Source organism: Benincasa hispida, chromosome 2, assembly GCF_027475165.1.
Source record: "Benincasa hispida cultivar pf3 chromosome 2, pf3_genome.v1.1, whole genome shotgun sequence".
Classification (NCBI taxonomy): domain Eukaryota; kingdom Viridiplantae; phylum Streptophyta; class Magnoliopsida; order Cucurbitales; family Cucurbitaceae; genus Benincasa; species Benincasa hispida.
Window position 1 is genome coordinate 15,711,028 of NC_143479.1, and position 20,554 is coordinate 15,731,581.

Sequence of the window (20,554 nt, forward strand, 5' to 3'; positions counted from 1 at the left end):
CTTTCTCGTTCTCCCTCACCCACCTATCATAGACATCCCGAACATTTTGGGTAGCCGTTAATCTGGGAACTGGAGGACGCTCCTCCGTCAATAGAAACCTCAAATTGTCTTCTAGTAATATCGTATTGATGTTTGACTTCCAATTCGAATAATGCTTTCCATTAAATTTTTAGAAGCGAGCAATTGTATGATTGAGTTCGACATTACTAAAACATTTTAAACAAACTCTATTAAATATGCATCTAAATCCATTTTTAGCAAAACTAATAAAGTACCCAATAATTCTTTATTTATTTGCAACAATACTTAAGTGATTTAGAACAAGTGCTACCATGGGGCAGTGAAGAATTCCTTCAAGAAGCAAGACATTTCTTGACCAAATACTATTATCTAGAATAACTCATATTCCAATAGTTCTTTTGGTTATCATTTTCGATCAAGATCTTTACTAACAATTAGTAATTCTTGTAAGTGTGATCCGCCATTTTCAGATCTTATAGGACAGTATGAAGATGCCTCCGAGATAGAAGACAATATCCAAGACAGAACTATAAGACCCTATTCATTTTACTGAAGCTTGGGTTGTTCTGAATCCTATGTTACAACCCTCTGTAGGGATCACCATGGTTAATGATTAGCTAGTGTCGCATAAAAATGACAACAGACGCAACATAGGAACCTCATAGTTCAAACTAATGGAGGAGACCGTAGGACAATGTTGACACATTTCCTTCACCCACTTACTATGAACCACCTCTCTCATTCACCTTGTTATTGACCCATGCAAACACTTTCCGTATGAAGCAGTCGAGGTAAAATCGACACGAAGCTGAGCATGGATCTCACGGTGTGAACTCTTGAGGATGTGAGAACTAATTACTATATATCAAATATATTGTTAATCTCCCACTGAAATGTTCTAAAAATTTGGATAATTTACTTAGGCATGACGGCTAATTTCATACAACATAAGTCTAAGTGGTTTATCCAAATATAACTCTTATAATTGGATTTAACCTACAATGTCTAGGTGATAAAACATTTTATTACCTCACATCGCTCATGCAAGCTCATAAAATCAGTTAACAACTCTCAATAGTTCGGTCACAATCCCCAGGTAGGAGGTGTTCGGTCACAATGTCAAGGTAGTTGGCATCGAGAAGTTTAGATCTTATTTAGTTGGTGCGTCAGCAACCATCTATACAGATCACTCAGCCATAAAGTTCCTGATGAGTAAAAAGGACGCAAAACTAAGATTAATAAGATAGGTGTTGCTATTGTAGGAATTTGACATCGATATTCAGGACAGAAAAGGGACTGAGAATTAGGTGGCTGACCACCTGTCCAGATTAGAAAATCAGAAAATGCAAGACCAAGAAAATGAAATCAAAGATTCATTTCCTGATGAAAGCTTGTTCAGAGTTGAAGGCAGGGAACCTTGGTACGCAGACATAGTTAATTACTTAACTACCAAGCAGTTCTTTGAAAACTTCAACTCTCAGCAAAAGAAACGGTTAGTACACGACAGTAAATTTTATTTTTGGGATGAACCGTTTCTCTATAAACAAGGCCCTGACTCCATCATGCGTCGATGCGTTCCGAAGGAAGAGACACAACGCATCCTGGCTGAGTGTCATGACTCTTCTTACGGAGGGCATTTCGGAGGGCAAAGAACCGTTGCGAAGATTCTTCAAAGTGAATACTTCTAGCCCACCCTCTTCAAAGACGCGAGGGAGTATGTTTGCAAGTGTGACACTTGCCAACGCACTGGGAATATCTCATCAAGGGACGCAATGCCCTTTAACAATATTCTTGAAGTTGAATTATTTGATGTCTAGGGCATTGATTTTATGGGACCTTTTCCCCTGTCCTGCGGTCATTAATATATCCTGTTTGCAGTAGATTACGTATCAAAGTTGCTAGAAGCTGTAGCTTGTGCCAGAAATGATGCATGGATTGTTTTTAAGTTTCTTATCAGGAACATTTTCACACGCTTTGAAACGCTAAGAGCCCTGATAAGTGACGAAGGTACGCATATCATTAATCGCATTATTTCTAAATTAATTGCCAAATATAATGTTAGGCACAAGATTGCTATCGCATACCACCCACTAACAAACGGTCAAGCTGAGGTATCAAATCGGGAAATAAATCAATACTGGAAAAAGTTATCAATGCATCGTGGAATGATTGGGCACAAAGGCTGGATGAAGCGCTTTGGGCCTACAGAACTGCCTACAAGACCCCCATAGGTATGTCTCCATACTCTTTAGTATTTGGAAAAGCTTGTCACTTACCCCTAGAGTTGGAGCATAAAGCTTTCTGGGCAGTAAAGAAGCTGAATTTAAACTTGGATGCCACGAGCGATCAACACAAACTTCAGCTCAATGAGCTTGAGGAGTGACGGTTGAACGCATATGAGAACAACAAGCTCTACAAGGAGAAGACAAAACGTTAGCACGACCAACGCATTAGTAAGAAAGAGTTTGTTGTTGGCCAAAAAGTTTTAATATTCAATTCACGATTGTGTTTGTTCATAGGAAAATTAAAGTCAAGGTGGTCAGGACCATTCATTATCAAAACAATCTTTCCCCATGGAGCAGTAGAATTAACGCGGGAGGATGGCACAAATGCTTTCAAAGTAAATGGGCAAAGAGTGAAGCCTTACTTTGAAGATGGCATAGAACGACAAAAGTCATCTCTCGCATTACGCGAAGCCAACTGAGGCTTGCGTCGAACCATCCCTGCATTCGTATCGACACATATTCCAGGGACGCTTCCTCTTCCCTAATTCCTTTTGCATCGTGTATTTTATTGCTGCGTTTGAAGTTTACTTTATGTGTTTGTCTTTGCGTTTTAAGATTGATTGTTGAATGTTATTGCCTTCGTAGTTAGAGACTTACTTGTTTTAAATAATAAAAAAAATTTGTGTATAGTTGGGATGGGAATAAACGGACGCGTTAGACTTAAGTCTAACGCATGGCCCAAGTCGAAAGGACACGTCTCGAAAATGCAAAACACTCGAGTGCTTGGAAGCCCAAGGCACGTCCCTTCGACTTCGCATTAAATGTGGACGCAGGCACCCGCCTGACGTCATCACTCTCTCTCCCCAGCCCTATAAAATTTGAAACATTTCATTTTCTTCTTCTTTCATTGCCTTCAAGCTCTCTGCGAAAGAAAAGAAAAAAAACCCTAGCGCCTCTCGCCTTCACCACAGTTCGATCATTTCTCCGGTCACTCTTCGACAACGATGTCTTCAGCGTCCGATAGCCAGAATCAATCAATGAGCTTTGGAGACATGTCGCCAGTAAACTTTTTCTCTTCCTCGTCTGTTTCAAGATCACCTCCGCCAAGCCCTCGTCGAATGTCAAAAACCACCGTCCCATCCAAACCTTTGTACGGCGGGCCATCTTCCACCTCCCAGCGACCATCTCGGTTGAAACCCACCAAAGCCATCATAAACCCTTCTTCTAAAACTACCCAAAAGCCTAAAACCATCCCGAAACCAAAACCTAAAACCCCTTCAAAACCAAGGCAGCAACGTCCTTCGTCATCCACGACTTCCAAGAAGCCTTACACCAAGCCCGCTTCACCACCATTCATTCTGAATATCACTTTGATGGGTGGACGCATGACCCCATCCCTGCTTACCTCCATAACGCACCATCACTTGCAATGCGTCCACCTCCTTCACTATCCATACAACCCTTGGCCACCATCTACCCAATTGAAGCAGACGCATCCAACCAACCACCGCATTCACCCATCATCATTTCATCCCCTGGGTCGCCGCATACCCCATCAGGCACCCCACCATTCACTCCACCAAGGCCCAGCTCTGATAGTCTTGCATCAGAGCGAAACCTCAAAGAACTAGCGGAATTGGCTCGGAGGTACGAGCAAAAAGTGTTTGGAGCTATCTTGGCAAGTATGAATCAAGGCCAAGAAGAACAAGTGATGCATTTTGACCCACCCAATGCATCACTTGAAATGGATAAAGTGGAGAGCTATGCATGATGCTGGAAGTGGAGTTAGAAAAAGAAGATGAAGAAGATGAAGAAAGGGGAGTTAGTCAAGATGCGTCGCAATCTCCCCAAACTAACGCAAATGAAGGGCCCTCAAAAGCAAAGAGAGTGACGAGAAAGAGAAAATTAATCTTGGAGGAAGAAGATGAGCAGTCCGCATCTGGTCCTGAGGATGCAACGCGTGGAAGTTGCTCAAGGCACAACGCGTTAGAGAAGGAATTGAAACATTATCAGCCTGCAAGGCAGGGGTGAAGGAAGTCAGCTCTTCAAAGGGAATTGGAAAACGAATTAAGGGAGCTGGCATGGGAAGCCAAAGCACATGAGGTGGGCAAGCGTAAGGTAACCAACGCGTTACCTAAAAAGACCACAGGAAGGAAGCGCTAGTTCAGTGATATTCTTGCAGAGAAGAGCTTCTTTCCCAAACGTCACCCATTGCCAGCATACATAACTGAAACCGTGGAAGAAATGGGTTGGGGTCAGCTATGCGTTGGGCACACAAGAATTTGGCCCAACCTTGTTCGCCAGTTTTACAGTAGTGAGTTCGAGATGGAGAAAAGTATAACATTTGTTGATGGGGTATTGATGCGCTTCTCAGCCGATAAGATCAATGAAGTTCAATATCACGAGTAATCCGGATGCAGAAGGCAAGTGCATCTTAGAAAAACCAACGCCGAGTCAAGTTGAAGATGCGTTAAGAGTTGTAGCCAAGCCTGGAAGCAAATGACAAACGTCAAGAAGTGGAGCAAAGATGTTATCTTCCAGGAACCTGAAGCCAGACGCGAATTTATGGTATTATCTGATTAAGAAAAGCATCATGCCTACAACGCATGATGAGACATTGTCAAAAGAACGCGTCTTGGCTACCTACTATATCATGCAGTGCATCCCTCTAGATGTAGGAAGAATAATAAGGGATAAGATCAAAGCCATCAAAACCAAACTACGAGGACAACTTTATTTTCCATAGCTGATCTGCGCACTGTGTGAACGCGGGGGCATCCCTTGGGGGATGATTATGAGAAGATCGACGGTCTGATGGACATCAAGTTAATCAGGCATTTATTTCGCGGCTATTTCGCAAAGAAGTGGCAGCCAGACCTCGATCATCCAAACGCGCCCCCAAAAGAAGACGCGTCCGGATAATTGAACACAACGATGAAGCTTCAGAGAATGAAGATTACGAAGCAGAGCTTGCACTTATAGATGAAGAAGCACGACCAGACCTAAACCTCACTCTCCAAAACTCACCAGTGGCCCCGCAAAAAGGGAATCTTGATCCGACGCACCAAAAACCTAACGATATAGATTAAGAAATCCCTTGTCCCCTTCCTTTACCCTCACCAATTCCAATTCCCACTTTTGTGCCTCCTCCAGTCATTTTTTAACCAATTGGTTAGGGTCGAGTAATGCAGGAAATTTTGAAAACCCAGTTGAAAGAAGTGAAGAGCCAGCACCACCACAACGCAACACTGACATTGAGGAGTTGAAAACTTTCATTAGTGATCAACTTAGACCATTGTTCGTGTCCATTGAAGGTCTTCAACAACAAAACAGGGTTCTAAAGGATTACTTAAGGCAGCAAATAGGAAAAATGCAAGACCAATTTGTTTACACAACGCAGTACTTTAATCAGGTCTTGGTTGTAATGTTTGCCCTACCATCGCTACCTGCCCACCTTAGAAACCTTCTACGTTTTATGGATAAAGACCATGCAGAAGAACGCAGGGATGACGCGCCAGCACAATAAGTTTTGGGGTGTTGGTTATTTTGTACTTTTCTTTATTTGATGATCTTTTGTATTTGTTTGCCTTGTTTGTTTATTTCATGTTATCCTATGAAAATGAATGAAAAATTTCTATCATTTTTTTCCTTGCATTTGACCTTAGCATACTTTTTTTGTTCTTTAGCTATTTTCTAGTCTTGTGCTTTGCCTTACCTTAATGATATTAACAATATGAAATTTATAAGTACAAAGTAGGCGTTAGGAAAATCAGGCTTGATTTCGTAAAAGATGAGATTAGTAAATGGAAATTAACTGAAATGATATCTTTGTAAGATCGACAATATTGTACCGAGGGTGTTTATAGAGTATACCGAATCAGTATAGCTATCCTTCTTCTAACGCAGCAACGCAGTTTCACAATAAGTATCGAAATGAAGCACTAAATAATATAATTTGTTTCTTCTTTTCTTGGTGCTTGTCGATGTAGAATCATGTACCATTCATTCAATAGAAAATTCTGAAAAATTCCTGTCTGTAGTATTAAGAGTTCTCTCGGTTATTGGCTTCGAGCTAGAAAGTGAAGATTGGGTAAAATGTGAATCCGACTAGTTGGTTTATAATAATTCAGGAAGCAGATTCTTATAGTCCCCCAAAATTCAATTAAATTAGACGTGAAATCTAGAAATATTTCTTTTGTGTTTGTAGTTATATTTTTGTTTCAATCTTTCTTTTTAAATTTAATTTTATGCTATTCTATATGATAATATATGTATGGAAGATATATTCGGGTTGCATTTAGTTTGATAATAAAACACTCTTAGTTCAGTTCGGTAGAACGCGGGTCTCCAAAACCCAATGTCGTATGTTCAAATCCTATAGAGCGTGATTCGATTCTTGTTGTTGTTAGATGGAAAATTATACTGAAATAATTTAACAGAAATCAAAATTTGACCTCCTATAAAGCAAGTAGGAGGTCAATAAAAAAAAGAACGGTTAATTAATCAAAGGTCCAACTGATCCCCTCATCAGTATTGTAAATATGCAGTCACAAATAATCCAGCCAAAGTAATAAGAATTAGACCTAATACGATTCCAAATAGAAAAACTTTAATCATTTCAATTTAGTTGAACGAGGAAAAGGAGAGGTAATATCTATCCTTAAAATATTAATCGGTATTGCCCATGAATCTCAATGACAAAGAATTGGAAATTGAATAATCCACATAAAAAGGGAATCTTTTGTTACAATAGAAGCATAAGTGATGTGGATTATTCAAGAATTGAAGTTGAGTTGCTTTATAAAAAGAAGATATCAATGAACTTCTTCAATTTACTTCATGTTTTTAACCAAATATTCAACCAACGTATTCATCATAGTACTTGATTGATTAAAAGTTTTCTATCAATGCTATTTATAGATCGAATATAATACAAGTAGTAATCATAGAATAGATAGATTCCAAATTGAGTTTTTTCTATGCGGAGCCTGGATACTTCATTTTATTAGTACAACTGAGAAAACCATAAATTAATAAATTATTCTAATTGATAATATTAATCTGGATACCCCCCCCCCCCTCCAAAAAAAAAATAGAGCTAATTGCACTTTACGCTCCAAATTTTTGATAATTAAATGAATCCGTCTTGGGCGAAATAAAATGAATTAGTCTAGCTAACTTTGATCTGGAAGCGTAACAACGGGTTTATTGTCTTAATAAATAAGATCAGCCTTTATCAGATTTTATCATTTAGCGTATTTGATACATAGATTTAATAAGTTCATAAAAAAGGAAAACAAAATGAATAAAGGAAGAAACTTCTTCCGAATAGGTTTTTGAATGATGAACAAGTATGTATACATTCACTCATATAAAATAAGATCAATTCCCATCTACCATTGCCTATTGGTACTTATCGAGTATAGAATAGATTTGCTTCTTTTTGTTCCTACGAATAGAATAGAATTGTTCCATTATTACTAAAAGAATAAACCAAATATTAATCTTTTCGCCAAGATAATCCTCTCATCTCAAAGGGGGAGGTCCATAACATAGTTTTTTTTTTCAGTGCAATAAAGTTACATAATGTCTATTTTTTGTTGATAAAGGGGTATTTCCATGGGTTTGCCTTGGTATCGTGTTCATACCGTTGTATTGAATGATCCGGTCGTTTGCTTTCTGTTCATATAATGCATACAGCTCTAGTTGCTGGTTGGGCCGGTTCAATGGCCCTATACGAATTAGCAGTTTTTGATCCCTCTGATCCTGTTCTTGATCCAATGTGGAGACAAGGTATGTTCGTTATACCCTTCATGACTCGTTTAGGAATAACCAATTCATGGGGGGGTTGGAGTATCACAGGAGGGACTATAACGAATCCGGGTATTTGGAGTTACGAAGGTGTGGCCGGAGCACATATTGTGTTTTCTGGATTGTGCTTCTTAGCAGCTATCTGGCATTGGGTGTATTGGGATCTAGAAATATTTTGTGATGAACGTACAGGAAAACCTTCTTTGGATTTGCCGAAGATTTTTGGAATTCATTTATTTCTCTCAGGGTTGGGTTGCTTTGGTTTTGGTGCATTTCATGTAACCGGATTGTATGGTCCGGGAATATGGGTATCCGATCCTTATGGATTAACCGGAAGGGTACAAGCTGTAAATCCTGCGTGGGGTGTCGAAGGGTTTGATCCTTTTGTTCCGGGCGGAATAGCCTCGCATCATATTGCAGCAGGTACATTGGGCATATTAGCAGGCCTATTCCATCTTAGTGTTCGTCCGCCCCAACGTCTATACAAAGGATTACGTATGGGAAATATTGAAACCGTCCTTTCGAGTAGTATCGCTGCTGTATTTTTTGCAGCTTTTGTTGTTGCTGGAACTATGTGGTATGGTTCAGCAACTACCCCGATTGAATTATTTGGGCCCACTCGTTATCAATGGGATCAGGGATACTTCCAGCAAGAAATATATCGAAGAGTTAGTGCCGGGTTAGCCGAAAATCAAAGTTTATCAGAAGCTTGGTCTAAAATTCCTGAAAAATTAGCTTTTTATGATTATATCGGGAATAATCCCGCAAAAGGTGGATTATTCAGAGCGGGTTCCATGGACAACGGGGATGGAATAGCTGTTGGGTGGTTAGGACACCCTGTTTTTAGAGATAAAGAAGGGCGCGAACTTTTTGTACGCCGTATGCCGACCTTTTTTGAAACATTTCCGGTTGTTTTGGTAGACGGAGACGGAATTGTTAGAGCCGATGTTCCTTTTCGAAGAGCATAATCGAAGTATAGTGTTGAACAGGTCGGTGTAACTGTTGAGTTCTATGGCGGTGAACTCAATGGAGTGAGTTATAGTGATCCTGCTACTGTGAAAAAATATGCTAGACGTGCTCAATTGGGTGAAAATTTTTGAATTAGATCGTGCTACTTTGAAATCCGACGAAAAACCCCATATTTCTTCTAGAGAATCTCCTAACTGTTCCAGAGCAACTAGAAAGAGATTCTTTAACCATAAAGAATTCAGTTTAGATGTGGGATACCTATCCAGAAGTTTTCGCAACTCAATCATGTATGATAGAATCATCAAAGATTTGACCTTTTTGAACTCTGTCTGTAACTCACTATAGGCTTGAGAAACAAAGAGAAGATGTGTACGAATGAGATATACAGCAACAAGAAGAAGACAAAGGATTGAATAGAGGAACTCCCGAACATTTGGCGATCTCAGATGTGTCGATATCGATGGTGACTCACTATTTTGATGAATCATTTCTTCAGACAGAAGAAGATTATGTAAACTCTTACTCGAAATCTCACTTATCAAATTCCATTGTGGAAGACACAATTTTTTTCTATAGAATTCACCATGATATACCTGATCCATGCATAATATCATGAAAAATGGATACAAATTTCTGGCTGCTACTTAGTATCGGCAATAGGTCTGAAAATGTAACTAAAGATAGAAAATTTAGATATTTGTACCCTGTCGAAGTAAGGAACCACCTACAATTAGTCTTCAACCAGAGGGGTTTATTGCACAAAAATGCTGGGACGCAGGCCCCCGAAGAGGAAGCCCTGAAAAGACTACATGTTTTCTTTCTAACGCATGCAAGCTTTAAATCAAAACTCCTTTTGAAACTGTCAAAGCCTTTTTGAAATTTTGTTTCTCTTTTAGCAATAAGGATTTAACTGATCTCCAAATTTGGGGATGAGGGAAATCCGAGTTAAGACGCATTAATCGAATACATAAAAAAGAAAGGGAACAAAATAGAACAATGTTAAACGCAACTCCTCTGTCACTCCTCTAAAAGAAAAACCTCAAAGTGGCATGAGTTAAAGTTGGAACAGGCACTTAGTCGTAGTTGGATGCTCGCATGACACCCGTGGGGGCAAGCCAAAACGAAGTTAAGTCTCCTAGACCAATGCGTCCCAAAAAACTCCCCTATCTAGTCTAAAGAAGTGTATCTTGAAACACATGAATGTTAGATATGAGTTTAGTTGTGAAGGGCTCTCACCCGTAGTTGGATGCTCGCATGATACCCGTGGGGGCAAGCCAAAACAAAAGTGGGACACCTGGAACAACGCATGGGTAATTGAAAATTCATACTTTTTCTTTTTAGCCGGCATCTATTTTAAAAAACATCTAACGCATTGCTGGTTTAGAAAAAACGGGAATGTTTTGAGAAACGAAAGGAGTTGTTGACAAAAAGCTTGCCGCACTTGAAACTAAACATTATTCCTTTTAGAAAAGAGTCAATCTACGTTACATTTTCCAAACTCTTATCTCAAGCTTATAATTGAATATGATGAGAGGCGAACACTGCACACTAAAGACAATGGAGATAACAAAGAATTATTTATGGAATGCTTGAGGACAAACATTGTTCAAATTTGGGGGTGGTGATAACTTGTAGAAATACAAGTTATTATGGCTCTTAAGTTGGAACAATTAAGGTTTTTAATGATAAATTCTCCTCATTTTTAGAAGAAACGCATGGAATTACTCAAACATTAGCAAACTCATGCAAAAGAATGTTTATTACTAAAATACTGCGGCACTAACGCATTATATTGCAGGATTTCAACAAGAGGCTAACACATGATTAAAAAGTGTCGCAGGCAAAGTTCTAACGCATGGGCCATGCGCCGGAGGGATTCAACACAAGGAAGATTCATTGATTCAGGCTATTTATGTCAAATCACCACTTGCAAGTATGGGAAACTGCAGCGGGCGGCGTCTGAAAAGTTTCTGAGTGTCAGGCGGCTGACCAGGGCATGGACTTTAATGCTGCCCATCATCAAGCTGGATCAGACCAACGCCTATAAATAGAAGAAATCCCTCAAGAGTTCAAAGTTCAGAAAATTTCAAGTTTTCACTCTCAGTGTTAGCTTAGTCGTAGTTTTAGATTTTTAGAGCTGTGTTGTGGTGCCAAGAAGAGCAGAAGGGAAGAGAACCACCACCACTGCCGATCAAGGAGCGGAGGAAGCCGAGCTTAAGAGAGACACTTCATCCAATTCTTATACAAGTAATTGTACACAACTAGAATTGAGCCAAAGAGGACAAGAGATTGTACTCTGCGGTTTGACTCATTTCCTTTCATCTTATTTATCGCTTTCATCCTTTCATCTGATTAAGTATTGCTTTTGTAAAGACAATCTTCTTCTTTATAAATTCACATATTTGATATATCACATTTTGCCATTGTTTATTCCTTGTTTATGATTGGATGCATCTATACTTCATGCATAATTCCATTTCAAATGCTTAAGCCAGCTAAAATTGGTAAAAACATCTTTGGCTTAAACTATTCGAGAGAATAAGTTAGCCAGCATCAAGTAGAACACATAGTACATCTAGAGATAGAATTACTGGTGTTTTATTGCATCCTGTGTTTGACGCATACATCCTAGAGATAGGTTTTGTATGTTATTCGCATTGAGAAGTGTCGAATATAGTCTAATGCATAAATAAAGATAAACAAATCATCTCACTCACATCACATTCTAGTTCTTGTACACTCAACTTAGATGGACGCATACCACTTGTATTAAAAATCCATTTTCACACGACCCATCATTCTCTGCTCAACCCTTTTGTATCTTCTTGCATACACACAACACCTTAGTGTAAATAGCACATTTCTCCATACATTTAGGATACCTCTACAACAGTTACAACACAAGGTCTGTGTTAGCTTAATCTGAATCCCTGAGTTCGACCCTGGACTTACCAGGAACCTAAATTGGATTTATACTTGGGTCTGATTTAGGAAAACTTGACGTCAATAGAGAAGTGTCATGCGTTCTGTTGCACATCTCTAATGCATCACCGCATTAAGAATACATCAACGCGTCAAAGCATCAATGCATCATTCATACTTATAACTTATTTTTTCAAAATTATTTTATACAATACACTCCTAGCTCGAATCACGATAGCAACAAACAACGAGGTACTATATGCTTGTGTATGGACCTAAGGATTTGATCCTTACAAAATACACTGATTCTAATTTTCAGACTGATGTAGATTCCAGGAAATCTACCTCAGGGTCAGTTTTCACTCTTAACGAAGGAGCTATAGTTTGGATAAGCATCAAGTAAAGTTGTATCGCTGACTCCACCATGGAAGCGGAATACGTGGCTGCATGCGAAGCTGCTAAGGAAGTAGTATGGCTACGCAAATTCTTAGCTGATTTGGAAGTCGTTCCAAATATGCACCTACCTATCACACTATATTTTGACAACAGTGGTGCAGTTTCTAACTCAAAGGAACTCAGAAGGCACAAGCGTGGAAAACACATTGAAAGAAAGTACCATCTCATCTGGGAGATCGTACATAGAGGAGAAGTGCTCGTCACAAAAATAGCCTCTAAATACAACTTTGCTGATCCATTCACCAAGGCCCTCTCGACTAAAGTTTCGAGGGCCACCTAGTTGGACTAGGATTCCGAGTAGTGTAATCTAGGGCAAGTGGAAGAATGTCTTTGGTATTATAGATGCCCTAGTTTATTGTATTTTTCCTATTATGTATCTCAACATTATATTGTATATATTTGTTCTCACTGGAGTTTTAGTGTAAGTGGGAGATTGTTGGGAATGTCCTAGAACTCGCAGTTCGTGTTAAGCATTCTATTTTATCAATAATAATGACTTGTTGATTTTGCATCTTATTATGAAAATCCAATAAACGCATCATTGGCTATAGTCTGAATGCTGTAACTTTATGTAAAGACATAAACAAGATCAAGTTGACAATATATGGCCTAAATGGTCTAATAAGTATATGGATGAAATTGGGTATCTCATCCTGGTAACACTATTGGATGCTGCCCACTCTGTAGTTATTACAAGAAGTTGTAAGGTGCTACAAACTATGTGATCCACAGATCGTTCATGTTGAGATATGAGAGTGAGGGCATCATATGCAATGAGTTTGCATATAGACTGGACCACGAAAATAGTCACTTTTCTTTATAACGACCGTTTAATGTTAAAACTAACTATTTCATTTATTATGTAACCTAGGTTAATTCGATCTTAATCCTGAGTTAGCTATGAACTCCGTTTGTTTGGGATTATCCTTTGATCTACAAACGGTGAGAGTAGTCCAACAACACTGTTCAATAAGCTTACCATTTTAGGGATAAGACCGGAAGAATAGCTGGGGACATAGCCTTGCAAGATAGAATTCACTCCTACCCTATTTAGGGTTAGCAGATAGGTTGTTCTCTTAAGTACTGATTTTAGGTCTTGAACAATCGGGCCCCACCTTCTCATGATAGAGAAAGGATTTGATACATAGAGATTATGAATCAAAATTATTCATTAGAGGATGAGTAGAAACTTAAGGAGCAAGATGTATTCACAGGGGTAAAACAGTATTTTTGACCTAGCTATGATTACGAACAACCTATGAGGGATCGACTTATTGATTATGGTTATTTAGTGGACATAATATATCTACAATGAGGGGAGTTCAACTATGGGCTATAGTGGAGTGTCCCATTAGTTAACAAATGGGGGTTAGATAGAACTAATGAATTTAGCCGATTAATCTTGAATCGTTGGAGCAAATGATTTGTAGGTCCGCAAGGTCCCCCTACTAGCTCGTAAATGGATAAGCTTTAGAGTAGCTTGAGAAATTAATTTGAGACGTTCGAATTAAACGGAACAAGAGAATATATATTTAAATATGATTTAAATATATGAAGATGATTATTGGGCAAAAATTGATTTAATATTTGATATTAAATTAATCTACGAAATTAATTTTAGAAAATCATTTTTCAATTTTATTAATCAAAATGGTTTTGAAATCATTTTGTGATTTTAAAAAGAAAAATGAAAACTGGTTTTTGCATGTTACACAAAATGGAGAATTCATTTTTTCCATTAACTTCATCTTCATGCTCACACAAAAGTCATTAACTTCTCTTCATTAATTCTCCAAGCATGAGCTGCAAGCCATGCACTTCACTTCTTTGCATATTCATCTACAATATATAAAGAAGAATGGAGTCATTTGAGAAGAATGAATGTAGAAATTTTGAGAGAAAAATCTCTGTGAGAAGAAACTGTTCTTCTTGTCCAACTGCTGTGTGTTCTTCATTGTTCTTCACCTTTCCAAGCTGTTCTTGAGTCCCACAACTCTGTCTAAATCCCCAAGAGGATAGTAGGGAAGACTTTGAGGTGGCTCACGGTGATTTCTGGTGAAGACTACTGTTGTACGTTCGGATTCTTGGAGAGTTCATCAAAGGTATGATCTTGAAACCCTATTTTTAGAAGAGCATGCTTTAGTTTCTGCCAAAATTAGTGAGTTTGAATACTTACGGATCCTTGATACTTCCGCTGCATGTTATTTAACTCTTTCACAATCTTAACCAGAGATCATCGTGAACCACCTCAAAGTCTTCCCCACTATCCTCTTGGAGCTTTAGACAGAGTTGTGGGACTCAAGAACAGCTTGAATCAATGAAGAACAGTGAAGAATACACAACAGCCCAAATGGAAGAACCCTTTCTTCTCACAGAGATTTTCTCTCAAAATTTCTGCATTAGCTCTTCTCAAATCACTCCAAACTTCTTTATTTATTGCAGATGAACATGCAAAGAAGTGAATTGCATGGCTTACAGATCATGCTTGGAGTATTAATGAAGAGAAGGAGATGGTGTTTGTGTGAGCATGATGAAGATGATAATGGAAATACAAGATTTTCCATTTTGTATGGCATGCAAAACCGTTTTCATTTTTCTTTTAAAATCATAAAATGATTTCAAAACCATTTTGATTAATAAAACTGAAAAAATGATTTTCTAAAATTAATTTAATATCAAATATTAAATTAATTTTTTACACAATAATTATTTTCATATATTTAAATCATATTTAAATATATATTCTTCTATTCTGTTTACTTTGAACGTTTCAAATTAATTTCTTAAGCTACTCTAAAGCTTATCCATTTATGAGTTAGTAGGGGGACCTCGTGGACCTACAGATCATTGGCTCCAACGATTCGAGATTACTCGGCTAAACTGATTAGTTCGATCTAACCCCCATTCATTAACTAATGGGACACTCCACTATAGCCCATAGTTGAACTCCCCTCAATATAGATATATTATGTCCATTTAATAACCATAATCAGTAAGTTGATGCTTCACAGGTTGTTTGTAATCACAACTAGGTCAAAATACCATTTTACCACTGTGAATACATCTTGTTCCTTAAGTTCCTACTGATCCTCTAATGAACAATTCTGATTCATACTCTCTATGAATCAAATCCTTTCTCTATCATGAGAAGGTAGGGCCCCGATTGTTCAAGACTTGGACTCGGTACTTAAGAGAACAACCTATTTGCTAACCCTAAATAAGGTAGGAGTGAATTCCGTCTTGCAAAGCTATGTCCCCAGCTATTCATCCGGTCTTATCCCCAAAATAGTAAGCTTATTGAGCAGTGCTGTTGCGCTACTCTCACCGTTTGTAGATCAAAGGATAATCTCGAACATACAGGAGTTCATATCTAGCTCAAGATTAAGATCGAGATAACCTAGGTTACATAATAAATGAATTAGTCAGTTTTAAAAGTAAACAGTCGTTATAAAGAAAAGTGACTATTTTCGTGGTCTAGTCTATATGCAAACTCATTGCATAGGATGCCCCCACTCACATATCTCAACATGAACGATTTATGAATCACATCGTTTGTAGCACCTTACAACCCCTTGTAACAACTACAGAGTGGGATGCATCCAATATTGTTATCAGGATGAGATACCCAATTCCATCCATATACTGATCAGACCATTTAGGCTATATACTGCCAACTTGATCCTGTTTATGTTATTACATAAAGTTACAACATTTATACTATAGCCAAGGATGTGTTTATTGGATTTCCATAATAACCATAATAATATGCAGAATCAACAAGTCATTATTATTGATAAAATAGAATGTTCAACACGAACTGCGAGTTCTAGGACATTCCTAATATTCTGCTCTTGCGATTTTTCCAGATAATTGGTGGCTTCTTGATTCCACTTGCTGCAATTATATTACTTCTAATTTTTCCCTTCTGACTACACCCACTCATGCCATATCCCTTCCTCCCATCTGTGCTTTTGATGGTAATTGTATGACCATATCTCATCTTGGATCCATTGACACTCCTAGGTTATAACTTTCCAATACTTATTGTGTTCCAAACATGACCTTTAATCTTACCTCAGATGGACAGTTGTGTAATCTTGGCCTAATTGTTTCTTTTTCCTCTACTAGGTTTTAGGTTCAGGATCCACAGATGGGATAAATAGTTGTGTGTGTCGTAAAGTGGGAAGATTGTTTGTGCTTACATCACTTCAGCTGCTTGCTTTTTCTCTTTCTGCTCTTGTCACTGACTGCTATATATCAATGACATCTTCATCTTGGTCATGTTTCTTCTAACAAACTCTGTCATTTGATTTTTATTAAAAATTTGAATAATATTTCCAAGTTTATTCCTTTTGATTGTGTGAATTGCAAACTTGCTAAATAGCCTGCATTATCCTTTTCCCAGTCCAGTTCTATATGTGATCAGCCTTTTGACTTAATTCACTCTGACTTGGGGTCTTGCTCCTACTTCTATTGTCACTGGATATCGCTATTTTGTTCTGTTTATTGATGATTACTCTCGACTTACCTAGATATATTTTCTTGAACATCATTCTGTCTTGTCTTAAATATATATTGATTTTGCTAATATGGTTCACACTCAGTTCTCTTGTACAATTAAAGCTCTTCATACAGATAACACCTTGGTGTATAAGGAATTCGACCTTCTTTCTTTTCTCACCCAGCAAGGCACTCTTGTTCGGCACTCTTGTCCCCATACCTCTCAGCAGAATGGGTGAGCGGAATGTAAACATCTCCACATTCTGAATTCTGTTTGGGCCCATCTTCTGTCTGACTCATATCCTACAAAATTTTGGATAGAGGACGCCCTTACTTCTGTCTATACAATCAATCGTCTTCCTTTTTCTACCCTTCACAATGTTTTTCCGTTTGAATGTTTATATGGTACTCCTTTTAATTACTCTAACCTCAAGGTCTTTGGTTGTGCATGTTTTGTTCTTCTCCATCCCCATGAACAAACCAAATTACAACAGCGTGCATGTCTTTGTTGCTGTCGTGGCTACGAAACCGAGCACAAAGGTTTTCGTTGTTGGGATCCTTTTTCAAACAGATTGCACATCTCTCACCATGTCACTTTCTGGGAGACCTTTTTGAAGAAGGTTCTGTTACTAACATGTTTACATACAATGTTCTCTAGTCTCTCAACCTTTCATGCTTCTCTTTCAGGTTCTCATCTTTTTCTTCCTGATGGTTCCGTTGATTATTTTCTTTCATCTACATCTTCTCGTAATACTGAGCTAGAGCAAGCAGTGCCCTTTTCTGTTGATTTTGGTCCATCATCTGTCTCACCCGTGAAGTCTGAACCTACTTCTAACCTTGCTTCTCCTGTTTAACACTCCACTCGGGTAAGAGCACCTCCCACTCATCTTTGAGACTTTCACTATTTTTCCACTATCAGTTCCTTGGTTGAACCTACCTCTTTTCATGAGGTGAATACTAACCCTCTGTGGCAGCAAGCTATGAGTGACGAACTCCAGGCCTTAGACTAGATGCACACATATGACTATGTTGACTTGCCTCCTAGTAAGAAACCCATTGGTTACAAATAGGTCTACAAGATCAAGACTTGCTTTGATGGTTCTGTTGAACGATATAAAGCTTGGTTAGTGCCAAAAGGATACTCTTAGGAATGTGGGATTGATTATGAAGAGACCTTTGCACTTGTGGCTGAATGACATCTGTTCGTAGTCTCTTAGTCGTTGCTGCAACCAAATAGTGGCCTTTTTTTCAGATAGATGTCAATAATGTGTTCCTTAATGGGGTCTTATATGAGGAAGTCTATATGCAACCACCCCCAGGTATCTCTCCTTCATCTCAAAAGTTGTGTCTCTAACGTCGAGTGTTGTATGGGTTGAAGCAAGCCCTACAGGCTTGGTTTACAACTTTCAGTTCCACCATTGTTCAACTTGGATTTACATCCAGTTCTCATGACACATCACTTTTTACGCGTCAGATGGATCATGGTATTGTTGTTGTTCTTTTCTATATGTTGATGATATGATTATTACTAGGGATGATCCATAGGTTATTTTTGATCTGCAACACTACCTTGGCGAGCACATTGAGATGAAAGATTTGGGGTCACTGAGTTACTTTCTTGGTCTTGAAATATCTATGAGCTCTTCTAGTTACTCGAAGTCTCAAACGAAATATGTTTCAGACTTATTGGTGCACTTTGGGATCACTAACTCTACTACAGCCTTAACACCACTCGACGCTAATATTCGCTTGACTCCGTTTGATGGTGTTCCCCTCGAAGATGCCAATATCTATTGTTGACTTTTTAGCAAGTCTTATTTATCGAACAGTAACTCGACCTGACATTGCATATGTTGTTCATATTGTAAGTCAGTTCATGGCTGCCCCTCGAACCATTCATTTTACTGTTGTTCTTCGTATTCTTCACTATGTCAAGAGGACCCTAGGACATGGCCTTTAGTTCTCATCTCAATCATCCCTGGTCTTATCCGATTACTCTGATGCTGATTGAGATGGTGATCCTACTGAACGACGTTTTACCACAGGTTACTGTTTTTATCTCGGAGACTCTCTTATTTCTTGACGGAGTAAAAAATAGAGTGTTGTCTCTCGTTCTAGTACAAAGTCTGAATATTGCGCCCTAACTGATGCTACATTAGAGTTATTATGGCTCCACTAGCTTCTTGCTAATATGGGAGTTCCTCAACCATTTGCCACTATCCTTTACTATGACAATCGTAGTGCCATCCAGATTGCTCACAATGATGTTTTTCATGAGCGTACCAAACATATCGAGAATAACTGTCATTTTGTTCAACATCATCTTCAGAGTAAAACTATGCTTTTATGAGATGTTTCTGAAACTGACAACCTGCTGATATTTTCACCAAAGCTTTGTCCCCTGGGTGCTTCTTTCAGTTGCTTAACAAACTAAAGTTGATTCCTAGTTTACCAACTTGAGTTTGAGGGAGAGTGTTAATGTATACTTAGTTTATATTGTTAGAGAGCTTTTAGGTTGGTTGAGTTTTCTAGGGTCTATTTTTAGTCCCTTACTATTGTATTTATACAACTTGTGGAAATACATTTTAACATACGCGATAGGGCAACGTTAAACTACGCGATAGGCATCTTCTTCCAGTGATTGGTAGTGTTGTTTGGCATTCTCCCTCTACAATGTGGTGTGATTCCATTCAGCTCTAGACTCTACTTGCTGGCGATTGGGAGAGTTACGTTTGCTCTCCATTGCTAGAAGCTTCCATGAACGAATAGAAATGTCGTAGACTCGCGAGTTCAGTGCGTTTCTTGACTGATTTTTTATTCCCAATAGCAAACCCACTATTTTCCTCTTTTCCCTCTTCTTCTCCTCACATTTCCCCTCTTTTTCCCTAATATCTCTACATACCTTTCAGAATTCAGAATCAATTTTATATGTTTATGCTCCATTCTTTGTAAATAGCCAAACAGACTATGTAGTGGAAATGTTGTTTGGACTCATCCTTCTTTTGGATTTCTTTAAAGTTTCTTTTCCATTACTGTACCAACGTGAATTAAAATTTTAGAGACGGTTCCATAGGAAAGCAATTAGAACAAGGAGAAATAAGTAGATACGTGACATTCAAGCCTCAGTGTTTCCAAATTCTACAATGAATCGTACTATTCATTTTTTCTATTTCCTTTGCATTTTTTAAGGGATTTTGTTTCACTGCAATTTTTATTGGTTTTGTATTGAATGATGAGAGAAACGGTGAAAACAATTGGAACAAGGAGAAATAAGTAGAAGGGGAAGGAGAAGTTGAATGGTTTCCATGGTTTGCATCTCTAATTTTAGAAAATTTTCATTTTTGGTGATGAGATAAGAGATTGAGGCTTTCATACTTTGGGCTCTTGTGCTCAGTTTTCGTTCTTTTTTCTTTCTTTTTTTTTTTCCTTGGTAAGAACTACCAAGCAAGTTGGAAGGTCTGATGTGAATATCAAATCACTTGGATGTACTTTTGCTTTATTTTTTTTCACACAATTTCAAGATTCCAATTTCCTTTTGTTTGAAGCTTATTTCAGACAATTTGACTTGCTAGCATTCAAATAGTGTCATTACGAATGTAGATCATTTTAGGTGTACATTTAAATGCTTGTCAATGTGTAAGTGCTTTCAA

The 20,554-nt window shown here is 38.2% G+C and overlaps 1 pseudogene across 1 annotated transcript in view; it reads left to right on the forward strand.

Moving 5' to 3' along the window:
* Positions 1–7,865: 7,865 nt before the first annotated feature.
* The window catches only part of LOC150037674 (photosystem II CP47 reaction center protein-like), a 35,712-nt pseudogene continuing 23,023 nt past the window's right edge, over positions 7,866–20,554 (forward strand). The window contains exons 1-3 of the transcript XR_016527802.1: positions 7,866–9,357; positions 16,271–16,381; positions 17,592–17,752. The product of XR_016527802.1 is annotated as a photosystem II CP47 reaction center protein-like (transcript). The remainder of the gene's footprint in view (positions 9,358–16,270; positions 16,382–17,591; positions 17,753–20,554) is intronic.